We start from the raw sequence: 9,977 nt of genomic DNA, 5'->3' as shown, positions 1-9,977 counted from the left end.
CGCATATTCATCAGATCACTAGGACAGCATTTTTTCACTTAAGAAACATAAGTAAAGTTAGACCTCTTATATCACTGAAAGATGAAGAGAAATTAGTTCACGTGTTTGTTTTCAGTCAACTAGATTACTGTAACGCACTCCTCTCAGGACCACCCAAAACGAGTGCAGAATGGAGCTGCTAGAATCCTAACTAGGAAAAGAAAATCCGAACACATTTCTCCAGTTTTGATGTCACTACACTGGTCACCTGTGTCATTCAGGATTGACTTTAAAATTCTGCTTATGGTTTATAAAGCCTTAAATAATCTGCTCCATCTTATATATCAGAATGCCTGACACCTTATATTCCAAATCGTAACCTCAGATCCTCAAATGAGTGTCTCCTTAGAATTCCAAGAACAAAACTTAAAAGAAGTGGTGAGGCGGGCGGCCTTCTGCTGCTGCAAGTAAGAATTCGCCAGGCTGATACAGTAGAGCACTTTAAAACACTGCTGAAAACACATTACTTTATCATGGCCTTTCTATAACTTCACTGTAATGTAATCCTGATACTCTGTATGTTCAATTCTTCATAATAACTATTCATGGTGGCTCTAAAATCTGTACTGACCCCAAATCTCTCTTCTGTTTCTTTTTCTGGCTTTTTTGTGGTGGTGACCTGCGCCACCTCCACCTACTCAAAGCTTCATGATGCTCCAACAATGATGGATGGATTAAAAGGCAGAAGTCTACGTGACCATCTTCATCAAGTCCTTCTGTGAGAACCCTAAATCCAAAGAGGACTGTTTCATTTATGTGAGGTAGAATGCCCAGAGGGGACTGGTCAGGTGGTCTCATGGTCTGGAATCCCTGCAGATTTTATTTTTTCTCCAGCCGTCTGGAGTTTTTTTTGTTTTTTCTGTCCCCCCTGGCCATTGGACCTTACTCTTATTCGATGTTAATTAATGTTGATTTATTTTATTTTCTTATTGTGTCTTTTATTTTTCTATTCTTTATTATGTAAAGCACTTTGAGCTACTGTTTGTATGAAAATGTGCTATATAAATAAATGTTGTTGTTGTTGTTTTAGTTAAGAAGGTCCAACACTATATAAAAAACAATAATAATAGCCCGTGAGGGGATGACGCCCTCTCCAGTTGATGTTCCTGCTTTTCTCCTGACTTGGTGGGAAAGGCTCCGGCTTCCTACCGTACTCAAGACAAGCAGATTATAAAGATGGCATAACTTTACTTGAGCTTTTATTATCTCTTACACCTATCCATCTGTTTTTACATCCATCCAATTTCCAGCCTTAATCACGCCAGGGTGGAGGGGAGGCGGAAGCACCAAGTACCAGACGCCAGTTCAAAGAGCATACAAGATCTTACACACCCACATCCACATATAGTCACACACACACACACACACGCGGGCCAATTCAATATAAGATGACTGAACATTTCAAAAACCTGCCGAATATTCTTCTGTTTTCGGGAGTAGGGGCGGAGCCTATCCTGCCAATATAGTGCGCAAGGCGGGAACCTAGGCGCGTGTTCGTCGCGGAACCCACTCACTCACGCGCTCGTACCAACACGTGACCAGACCAGCGCCAGCTGCCAGTTCATCTTTGACATGTGCGTCTTTCGGATCTGGGAGCAGACTTGGGCGAAACGTGTCCTCGCCCGGGCACTTTAATTATTATTATTATTATTATTATTATTATTATTATTATTATTATTATTATTATTATTATTAGAAATACTACTAATAATAGCTGCAGTACACCTGCGGGATAGGAAATGAAAGCCGCTAAGTAAGAGACGGGTACAAATGAAAGCCACAGTGTATGGAATAAAAATAAAAGTCACTATAGGAGAAAGGTAGAAATGAAACATACTTTATAATTGAAATAGAAGATAGATAGATAGATAGATAGATAGATAGATAGATAGATAGATAGTGTGAAAGGTGCTATATAATAGATAGATAGATAGATAGATAGATAGATAGATAGATAGATAGATAGATAGATAGATAGATAGATAGATAGATAGATATGCAATACACTATAAAATATATTGAAAATAATGAATGGCACTATATTTCTTGGTATAACCGACAGATACAGAGAAAACGACGTTTTCTAGGACAAAGACAGAAACAATGACAGACACTATATAAAAGACAGATTGCAATGAAATGCTTTTTATTACGAATATCGATAGATAGCAGGATAGGAAATGAAAGACACTATAAGAGACCGTAGCACAATCGGCTCTGTTCCGCACACCGAGGCGTGGCCACATGACTCTGACGTACAGCTCTTCCTTTTTTTTGCGTTCTGATTCAACAGAAGGCGCGTCAGCCGCAAGCAGAGTCGGACTGACTTACCGCCCAAGGACCTGAAGGACTCTGATTCTAACTTGAGGCTTCATTCAGCCAAAGGAGTTCTAGTGGGATTTGGTTTCTCTAATCCGCAGCGCGTTTCTTCAAAGTTCAACTGTTGTCGAAATCCAGGTGATGCATCGGCTTGCAAGGTCACATCGACTTGTTCGCTGTCGTCTCCTGTCCTCCTCCTCCTCCGAAGATACAAGTTGTCAAGGTGGGTATGTGGAGAAAAGTGGGGTGGAGCTGAAGCCTGATTGCATGTTTGATCGAGCAGAACGGGATCTATCTATCTATCTATCTATCTATCTATCTATCTATCTATCTATCTATCTATCTATCTATCTATCTATCTATCTATCTATCTATCTATCTATCTGTGTCCACCGATGAGCGCCAGTGCTGGATGTTCGGACTTGTGCGCCGCCTGCCAGTCCAGATGTAAGCAGTACGCCGGTTCAAACTGCTCACCGACGAGATGCGCCTTCATGTTTGTGCAATCCAGTTGTTGCCATAGCGAGCCGATCGGAGCTGTGAGGTAAAGGTGTGTGTGAGGTCTCACTGCAGAAGGTCGGCGGTACGCCTTTTTTTTTTTTTTGCACACACGACCAGACTTTGGCACTCTGATCGCCTTCACGGTAGGATTTTTGTTCCGTGATGTTCTTGTGGTTTAGCGACTGGCACGTCAGTAGTGAATCCGTTAGCCGCCAGAGCCGAGCAGCCGGCTGAAGGAAGCTTTGAGTAATGAATGATTATAAATAATAAAAAAAACGGGCAAAGCTCCGTGCCGCTGCCTGTGTCGCCTTCTGTCATTGTTTCGTTTTTTTCATGCTGCTTTGTCGCTTGCCTTCCGTTACGGTCAAACCCGAAGTTTGTTAATTAGCTCAAATAAATTATTTTATTTTTAGTCAGATAGTCCAGAAAGCAAGGAGAACGAGGTGAATCTTCTCCAAGGCGAGACGGTTTCCTGCTGCGCGTGTGGCGCTATACTGGCGTTATCATTACTGCCGCATTTGTCGTGTGGTGAAAGACGTCCGGCTGTCACACGTTTCTTGTACACCTTTGCTTTTCAATGTCATGGCTACAGTGTGCAGTTTCGTTTCTGGAGTCCCCTAAACATGGTTTCTACATTAGGGCTGTACACACACCCGTTATTATCAATGCAGATGGGCATACTGTGCTGTGTGCACTAAGAAGCATCCTGGTGCTCCATCGTTGTGCTCACGCATCCATTTTTTTATTTAACCTGCTTACTCTAAATCACGGAAGCCGGTGGCCAGAGTTTGTTCCGGTGTTCTGTCAATTTGCGCTGCCTTGTCGAAATAAGCTGCATATGCAAACAGTTATACGTTATAAAGTGAAAACGTCGAAATGAATATAACATTTTTATGGTACTGCTCATTAACAGCCAATTGTTTTTCTAAGATTGCACATACCAATCACGCTCGGCTTACAATCACAACAATGTTTAAAAAAACAAACAAACAAAAAGAAAACAACAAAAGATTAAAATGGGAAAGGCATTGTATTGAGGCATCGGATAAGCGTCCTACTAATGGCTTAAACGACCAATACTGTTTTATTAGGATCTGTTTTCATTAATTTAATTATGCAGATGTATTAAAGAAACTTATTTATTGACTGTCGTTTTAGAAAAAAAAATGTAGACTACGCATGCGCAGAAGCATATTTCGATGGGTTACGTGGTTCTACAGAACACTGGCCAAAACGGAGGGGCGCTGGAGGAGGCATCAGCCCATAGTGGGGGCACTCACACAGTCTCAGCTGAGACCACCAGTGTTTGAACACGGAGAAACGGGGGTCCCACGTATAGGAACCTTGGGGCAAAATCGGTGTCGGTGTCTTTCCGTACACCTCTAAGGGCCGTTTAGACAGGTACACGCAAACACAAGTCTGTCCTACGCCAGACGGTACGGCGTCACAGCTCGAACCCTCCAGTTCGCTTTCTGACAGTGAAGTCATCTGTGCGAGAAGATCCGAATTCGTGTTGACTGGTCTCACTAAAGTGGTCCGGTGTTGGCACCCTACCTCCGTTTTCATTCCTGCGTTCGCTACAGGACTGCATTGACACAGAATAACGGACGGCGCCTACCTACGTATGTGCTGCTGTTGTTAATCATCGCCCAAAGCAGCAAATACAGTTTATTCATTTAAGGAAACTGTCTTAGGTGGCTTTCATTATCCGAGAGACACACGTTGTTAAGTTTTGATTTCGCGCACACTGAGCCTCACCGTGGGCGGGAATCAAGCGTGGGCGGGGCGTACTTCTAACCCCCACCTTCTCTGAGGTAGGACGGGAAATGTGGGGTTGCGGGCGGGGGCTAGACTGCAGACACGGGTGCAAGGGACTGCCTGACTCTGCGGAGTTAGTGACTTCCCCAACACTTCCACATAGTTTGCTTCAAAGATTAATTTGAAAATTAGGGAAAAATACGAAATAAATATTTTAGAAAACGAGAGCAATCATCCCTCCAAGGATTGTCTCCAGCCTTACCGTTAATGCACTGATAAGCCCAACGGCCTTTGCGGTTTGACTTTTTTCCCCCAGTCAAGTCAAGGTCGATGGGTAAGTGGCGGCTCTACAACATTGGGTAACGACGTGCCAATATGTGATTACACTTTGGAACAGGATTATGATACAGACGTTTGTTCAAGATGGTGTGAGCCTGATTCAAATGATTTGACTGAGCCATCCTGAGCTTTTGGGCGAAACATAACGGGTGATGAGACGAGGTTGAAACTGTTGGCTGATGTTCTGTCCTCTTTTGTTTCTTTTCTCATTGTCTAGTTGTATTTTAAAGTGTCAACTTCATAACTATGCTGATACCCAAAGAGAATAGAAAGAAATTACATAACAGATAGATAGATAGATAGATAGATAGATAGATAGATAGATAGATAGATAGATAGATAGATTGTGAAAGACAACTCACTATATAGTAGTTAGCTGTAAAAGACATTACGTGACAGATAGATATATGGAAATAAAAGGCACTATATAACAGGTAGATAGAAATTAAAAGCACTATATAATACATAGATAGGTGTAGAAGGCACTATAGGATAAATGGAGAGGTACAACATTAGAATGTCTTCTATATGATAGCTAGATGGATATGAAAGGCACTGTATAATACAAAAATGTAAAAGACACTATTTGATAACTAGACAGATAGGTGTAAAAAACACATAATAGATAGATAGATAGATAGATAGATAGATAGATAGATATGAAAGGCACTATTTAATAGATAGATAGATAGATATATAGATAGATAGATATATAGATAGATAGATAGATAGATAGATATGAAAGGCACTATTTAATAGATAGATAGATATGAAAGGCACTATATAATAGATAGATCGATAGATAGATATAAATTAAATTCACTATATTAGATATATAAATATAAATAAAAGGTATTATATAACTGATGTAAATGAAAGGTACTATGTAAAAGATAGGTGTAAAAATACAATGTGATAGTTGGATAGGACCTTAGAACATTAGAATTTGTTCTGTATGATAGGTAGATAGATATATCCATCTATCTCTCTCTCTATATATATATATAGATAGATAAATGTAAAAAGTACTATATAACAGATAGATAGATAGATAGATAGATAGATAGGCACTATATAACAGATAGATAGATAGATAGATAGATAGATAGATAGATAGATAGATAGATAGATAGATAGATAGATAGAAGTGAAAGGCACTATATAATAGATAGACAGATCACCTCAAATTACTCACAAGTTCTTTTTCATTCACCATACCCTGGTCTCACTTTTGTCTTTTGAATTCTCGCCACATGTCAGCTGATGCTGTGGCTGACCACGAGAGTCCAAGGGGGGCTCAATGACACAAAGACACGTGGCCGTCCAGTTTGTTTGTGGCTTATTGGGTAAAGGTATGAAAATTTCAATGTGCTTGAGCTCTTTTAATTCTTAAAAGGATTGGCAAACCAAACGAGTAACAAACACAATGAAGTCGCTGGTTACACTTTGCCTGAAGTCTAAACAGCCACCAGTGACACCTTTGACTTTTCTTATTTCTTCAGGAGTCCCACTGAGCCTAAGTGGTCTTTTCTTGTTTTCTTTTAATTTGAGTTCATTCTCAAGATGTCACTCCTCTGCACCCCAGAGCTTGGTTAGAAAATGCCAGGCCACATTCATTTGAAATTGCAGCTCTTTTACTTACTAATATTTCTGAGTTGGTTAAAGTTAAATAACGTGGGTTTGAATGTCAATGTGTGCAGCTTACCTGTTTCATGACATAATATTCTCCACCACACTTAATCCTAATTCGGGGTTGCAGGAGGCTGGCAGCAGTCGCAGGTGGCACACCAGTCCATCACAGGCCCCAGTTAGTCACTCAGCTCTATAAGCTGAGCAGTCGAAGTGTCTGCTGTGTGACTCGTGTTTGATGGGAGGACATGCGGTGGCTGAGAGAGCGACTTTCTGGCCAGTGATGGGCCATCATCATTAAGTGACAGTCTCCAGCTCTATAAAGGAAGGCTGGCAATTGAAGTCCAGTGCAGTTTGTTACAAATGTGCTGTGGTGTATTTTGGAGGGTCCTGTTGTATATTCTTGGATTTTTTCTCTGGTTTTTGACTTATTTTGTCCCGTTACTTGAATTATTCTACTGGATTTGAATTTGCTTGGAATTGACTTTTAGGCCAGTACGTTTTTTTTTTTTTGCACCTTTGTTGTGTGTTTTTTTTTCTTTTTCTCTTCATTTTCCATTATAAAGAATTCTTATGGTCTTGCTCTGTACAAGCCAGGAGTTTACAGGGGTCCTCTCCCTTGTGGGACATTTCAAGTGCTCTCTCTCTCTCTCTCTTATTTTTGGTCATTTATATACGTGTTTCATTTCACCCTTTTTAGTATTTTTTCATGAGGAATCCTGATTTTGATGCTTATTTGATTTTCTGTGTTAATTTTAATACTATTAGTATTTTGCAGCCTCCTGTAATTTTGCATTTATTAAATGCCATTTAGATGTCATGTAACCTGTCCTGTCTCACCAGTGACACATTGACCATTACATATATTTTCAGCACCACTGGATCTCCGAGTTTGCCTCAATGGATAAAGAAAACACTTCCACACCATTTTGGGTAATTAAGTTTATATAACAAGTAGTGAGATTTTATTTGCCTTTTGCTTTGTTTTTTGGTTCTCTCCTTTAACTTGACACGCAGTTTATTGTTCTTTGCCTGTCTGACTTGTAAATTTAAAACTCATAGTAGCCTTTGTGTACCTGAGTGAGCCATGACAGACAGACATTTCTCTTGTGCTAGACGAGCTAGCAAAGTAAAGAGAGTGAAACCAGAACTAAAGGTGTAAGTCAGAGGGAAGCCGATGTTTTATACTATCTGAAATTGGAAAACATCAAATACTCAGTTAGAGGATCTGTACAGAATTTATTCAAACCCTGGCAGGATCTAATCAATAATATTTTAGAATAAGCGCTTAAAGCACCGACGAAGCAATTATCTCCACATTTCTTTTTCTTCTCCATTCATCTCTGTTGGCCTATTAAACTCATCAATTTAGGTATGTTTACAAGCCTTAAGCTTTACCCCGTTGGTCATGCGCTCTCTGTCTCTCTCTCAATTTGACTTGTTTTCAATCCTATTTTTTGTAAAAATTGATCGATGTGTATGGAATGATTACAATAAAATTAATAAAATCTAAAAAAAAAAAAAGAACTAAAGGTGTAGTTGAAATTCAAAGACAAAAGGGCCCGAAACTGGAGAGCAAATCGTACTCAGGTCAGAAAAGTCAAAAACAATGCAGACCGAGGTCAGTGCCCAAAAGATCAAAGACAAATGTGAGACAAACTTACTTACAAAAGTTAGGCAGGTTTCATTTCGAAATTCTACGCACAACAGTCATAACTGGAACCTACTTTCGTCCATATACTGTATACGGCCATAGCCTGCAGCTCGGTCGCCGTGTGAGGCGGAGTTCTGCCTGCCCATATAAGGCCTTCCGTCAGCAGCTATCCAATAGACACGCTGCTGCAAAATATTCGCGGGCGGAGGACCGTGCTTACAATTGAGAAGGCAGCAAAAGAATATGAAGCGAGTGACGCATACAAGCATATTCATGAGTGCAGCTACTGCGGAAACAAAGCACACGGTGGAAACCGTAAGTTTAAATTAAGTTCATAGACAGGCTGCCGCTGGCGTTTGTCATGCCTACGACGAATACGATATTCGTGAGATACAAGTTTATTTAGAAGACGCAGGGAATAAACGAGACTTTAAATCACTTTGTAATGGAGTTAAAATTGCTGGTGAAGGACTGTGCTTATGCAAACTAACATGAGATGGTCAGGGATAGACTAGTGTTAGGGATCAAACTCAGCAAAAGTGTGACAGAAACTTTTAAGTGGCGGGTCTGAGCTAACATTAAATAAAGCCGTGGACATCGCGAGGTCGCACGAGACAGCACAAGCACAGCTGAGAAGCTTCAATGCATGTACTCCGAGCGGCTCACGTCAACTGACTGACTGCGAAGCGCAGGTATTTTGCTAGTTTTTAAATAAAGTAAAAGCGATTATTATAAAATGAAGAATTGTGCAGAAAACAAAAAAACTTTTCCAAGAAGTAAACATAATGCAATCAACAATGGGAAAAACAGAACGTTCCACAAACTAGTCATTCATTTTGTGTTCTTGTTGGTTTTTCTTCCAGCTCGTCACAAGCCCCTCGCTTGATTTTCGTTTGTGTTTACTTATTTATTTATTGGTGAGGGGAGCTTTGTCTTTTGCTAATTAGTTTCATTCTGAAGTGTTTATACATTTGTCTTAATTATTTACGCTTATTTCTATCATTCATGCACCTTTTGTTTTCGGTCAGTTAACTGATGGATGATTGGTGGATCTACTAGTGTTAATCCCTGTCTCTCTGTCATAGGTATTTCAAATGGGTTGTTGCTGGTTAATGGTCTTATGTTATTTTTCATTTTTCTGTTTATATATATATATATATATATATATATATATATATATATATATATATATATATATATATATATATATATATATTGTTTAATCACACAACATACATTTATTTACAATATTTACACCAGTGAAGCACACACAACCCAGTGCCGCAGCACCAATCACCCTCAAGTCCAAGTCCAGGCCTTTACACAATACCTCTCTTCTGGTCCGCCTCCATTCCTCTCCTCCGAGCTCTGTCCTCTTCCACCCAACTCCAGCCATCGAATGGAGAGAGGCGGCCCCTTTTATCCTCACCCAGACGAGCTCCAGGTGCCTCCCGATAACCTTCCACCGGCCCTCCCAGGTGTGGCAGAAGTGCCAGCTGTGCACCCGGAAGCACTCTGGGTGTCCCTGGTCTTCTTCCCCCCAGCACTTCCAGGTGTGGCAGAAGTGCTGAGGGCCAGGGCTCTACAGGCATCGGGGCACCCCCTGGCAGTGACCACGGGTCCCTATAGGGATAAGCTCTGTTCCCGTGGTCCCCAAAGCCACCAGGGTGGTGCCCCTTCGTGGTCTGGAGGAGGCATAAGCCCTCCTCCGGTCCTTCTGGGCATCCCGGCTGGGTAC

The 9,977-nt window shown here is 40.8% G+C and overlaps 1 protein-coding gene across 3 annotated transcripts in view; it reads left to right on the top strand.

The window, feature by feature from the left end:
- The first annotated feature begins 2,213 nt into the window (after positions 1-2,213).
- The window catches only part of gprin3b (GPRIN family member 3b), an 80,657-nt gene continuing 72,893 nt past the window's right edge, over positions 2,214-9,977 (top strand). Inside the window, exons 1-2 of one of the 3 annotated variants that reach the window (XM_039750170.1) lie at positions 2,214-2,581; positions 7,459-7,518. The gene's annotated coding sequence lies outside the window, so the exon portion shown is untranslated. The other 2 variants (XM_039750167.1, XM_039750174.1) reach the window with 2 other exon arrangements.

Source organism: Polypterus senegalus, chromosome 4 (assembly GCF_016835505.1).
Source record: "Polypterus senegalus isolate Bchr_013 chromosome 4, ASM1683550v1, whole genome shotgun sequence".
NCBI lineage: Eukaryota > Metazoa > Chordata > Cladistia > Polypteriformes > Polypteridae > Polypterus > Polypterus senegalus.
This window is presented reverse-complemented; position numbering and strand designations above follow the sequence as displayed.